The sequence below is a fragment of the Gnatocerus cornutus genome, chromosome 4 (assembly GCF_029298725.1).
Source record: "Gnatocerus cornutus isolate USDA-ARS CGAHR chromosome 4, icGnaCorn1.1, whole genome shotgun sequence".
Classification (NCBI taxonomy): Eukaryota; Metazoa; Arthropoda; class Insecta; order Coleoptera; family Tenebrionidae; genus Gnatocerus; species Gnatocerus cornutus.
In genome coordinates this window covers 17,188,243-17,191,913 of record NC_142236.1, presented here as the reverse complement: position 1 = coordinate 17,191,913, position 3,671 = coordinate 17,188,243, and positions in this window count along the sequence as shown.

The window sequence follows — 3,671 nt, the reverse complement described above, 5'->3', positions numbered from 1 at the left end:
AATTTGGAAGGTTTGAAAAATCAAGCGTTGCCCAACATGTTTTTGACAATGACCACCACATTGATGAAAGTTGTCTTCGTTTAATTAAAAATGTAAATAATTGTAAATTTCTAGACATTTATGAAAGTCTAGAAATATTTAGGAACGAAAATGTAATAATGAACTCAGACAACGGCCCCATCCCCTCCTCCTCCCTCTACTCCTTTCTACCTGCGCCAAAGGGTGCGCGTCGACAAGCTTTTAGTATATAAGGACAAATTATTTGTTAGTTTTTAGTTTAATCATCGCTCTGATGATGATAGCATTGCTATCGAAACGCGCGTCAGCATTTTTTGTCAAATTTGGTGTTTGGGGAATAAATTGTAATTTTGATAATTTGTCAACAACACCAAGAATTGATCCAATAAATTTTCTTTAAATTGAAATTTGCGTAAAATTCTGCGTAAAATGAGTACTTTAAGAATTAAATTTGCTCCAAAAATAAGCAAAATATCGACCAAAGTAAATTTAATTTTTTTTTTTTTGAAAAATTTAGTTTTAGAATACTTTTAATATTTTGTATCTATGTTCCTCAAATTTTGGTGATTTCACGCACATTTATGGCTATTGGTAGTAAAGTAGTGCCGGTTTAACACCACAAATTTCTGGAGTGAAACCGGGAGTGGTGAATTAAATATCTTTGGCTTAAGTTGCTAAGTCCATTTTTGGATCAAATGCGTTTTCGATTCTTTTATGTGTTATAATTTCAGAATGAAATTCTATTTTTAATTTACAAGTTTTCAGATCTCAGATTGGACGACAAATATGTGAAAAATTGAAATTTGTTGACGTAAAATCGTCTAAAAAATTCTAAATGAACTTAGCAACTTAATATGTCGTGTTTTTTGCAGACTTGAATCTTCCAAACGAAGTTCATTTTATTTCAAACCAACAAAATTCAAGAATTAATTTTTATTTCTTTTTAACAAAATCAAACATTTTCTTTGACCACCGCAACCTGTAACTTTCAAAATTAGCCTCTAGAAACATCATATTTATTTCATATTTTTACCTTTAATTCTCCAGTGTAAGAGTGGAAACGCAGACGCTTTTATTCAAAGGACCGGCCTTCGGACAACAAATGAAGTTGGGTGGACAATGCAAGACTGGACCACAAGGGACTCCCATTGCCACGTCTTCAGGTTTAGGACACTCGGATTTTGGGTCTTCATCCGCGCGGATGCTGTCAATTGAAAGACTGGCAAAGATAGTGATAAAAATGACAACTTTAGTTTTCTTAGACATGTTGGAATTAACTTATTTTTATTGTTTTTGCGACGGTTTTATAGCAGTTTGTAGTTTGATTAGGCACGCAAAAATGGTATGGAACGTGACGATTATACAAATTGCGAAGGTGACATAATTATTGTTTTGTAGTGGTGATTTTGGTTGACTTTCTCAAATTTGATATCGGAGTTTTTGAGATTTTAGCTTTAGAAGTATTAATAAATGTTTTATTAGTCTTTATAGAAGAGATGTGCTTAAATCACAACTTTTTAGATTGTCTTCAAAACTAAAATTTCTAAAAATTCTGATTTTTGCTCTAAAATTTTGATCAAAATAATTTGTTGGATCAAATCTTTGTGTTGACAAAAATTAGCAAAAATACAATTTATTTCCAAACACCAAATTTCGTCAAAAAATCCTAACGCGCATTTCGATAGCAATGCTACCATCATCAAAGCGATGATTAAACTCAAGCATTGCTATTGCATTGCTACGTGCGCCAGAATTTTTTCTGTGGTGTTTGGGAATAAATTGTATTTTTGACAACCAAAATTTTGAAATTTTGCGCAGTTGATAAATGAGTCGACGATGGTAAAACCTTCAAATTTTACTGTTTTATGATTAACACGGACAAAGTTACAGATGTAAATGGAAAGTGGTGACAAATTTTGGATCGTCTTCAAAACCAACATTTCAAAAATTTTGTTTTTATTGTCGTAAAATTTTGAAACTTAGCACAATTGATAAACAAGTTAATTGTAGAGAAACCTCCAAATTTCACTGTTTTATGATAAAAACTGACAAAGTTACGGCAGTAAATAAAAAGTGGTGACAAATGTTTGTCTTCAAAATTAAAATTTCTAAAAATTCTGTTTTTTGTTCAACAATTTTGAAATTTAGCACTGTTAGTACAGAGGTTATGTGTAGTAGTACCTTTTGATTTCACTGCTTTAAAATTAAAATTGCTAAAGTTACGGAAGTAAATATAAAACAGCAATAAACTTTGGATCGCTTTCAATATCACAATTTTACAAAAAATTGTAACCTGCTATAAAAGTTTGAAATTTAGCACACTTAATAAACAAATCAAATTTAGTAAAACTTCTCAATTTTAATGCTTTTGGATAAAAACTGACAATTACGGAATTAAAACAATGGTAGAACTTTTTGGTTCGATTTCAAAATCAAAATTTCTACAACTTCTGTTTATTCCTCTGAAATTTTATAATTTAGGACGGTTAATAGCCAAGTCAAGAATAGTAAAATTTTTAAATTTTACTGTTTTGGGATTTAAACTAGCAAAGTTACGGAAGTAAGTAGAAAGTGACAAATTTTGGATCGTCTTCAACATCAAATTTTCTAAAAATTCTATTTTTTTTCTAAAATTTTGAAATAAAGCACAATTGATAAATAAGTTAAATTTAGTAAAACCTCCAAATTTCAATACTTTGGGATAAAAACTGACAAAGTTACAAAATTAAAAACAATGTTACAACTTTTTGGTTAGTTTTAAAAATCAAGATTCCTAAAATTTTTGTTTATTGCTCTAAAATTTTGTAATTTAGCAGGGTTAAGAGACAAGACAAAAACTTTACTGATTTAGGATTTAAACTCGCAAAGTTGCGGATGTAAATAGAAAGTCGTGACAAATTTTAGATCGTCGTTAAAATGAAAATTTCTAAAAATTCTGTTTTTTTTTTCAAAAATTTTGAAATTTAGCACATTTGATAAACAAACCAATTTTAGTAAAACCTCTAAATTTTAATGTTTCTGGATGCAAATATATTTACGATATGACATTAAAATTAACAATAAAAAATGTTTTATTTATCAAACTCAAAATTTTTGAAACTTTCTCTAAAACTTAGTACAATTGTTCAACATGTCGAATGTAGTAAAACCTCTAAGTTTCATTGCTTTAGAACAAAAACTGCTAAAGTATAAGCAATTTTTGTTTTAAACAAAAAATGAAAAATCTGTTTTCCTAACCTTTTAGTTTTCCTGTTTTACGATTAGAACTAGCAAAGTTACGCATGTCATTGTAAAGTGACAAATTTTGAATCAAATTTAAAATAAAAATTTCAAACAATTCTGTTTCGTGCTGGAAAGATTTCGAATTTCTAAATTGCACTGCTTCATGATAAAAACTGGAAGTAAATAGAATGTAGTGACAAATTTTAGATCGTCTTCAAAATCAAAACTAGAAATTCTGTTTATTTTCTCTAAAATTTTGAAATTTAGCACAGTTAGTAAACAGTTTAAGTGTAGTAGAATCTTTAAATTTCACAATTAAAACTTTGAAAAAAGTGAATATAAAATGGTGCTAAATATTCAATCGCGTTCAAAATCAAAATTTGTAAATCTTCTAGTTCTTGCTCTAAAATTTTGTAAATTAAGCACGGTTA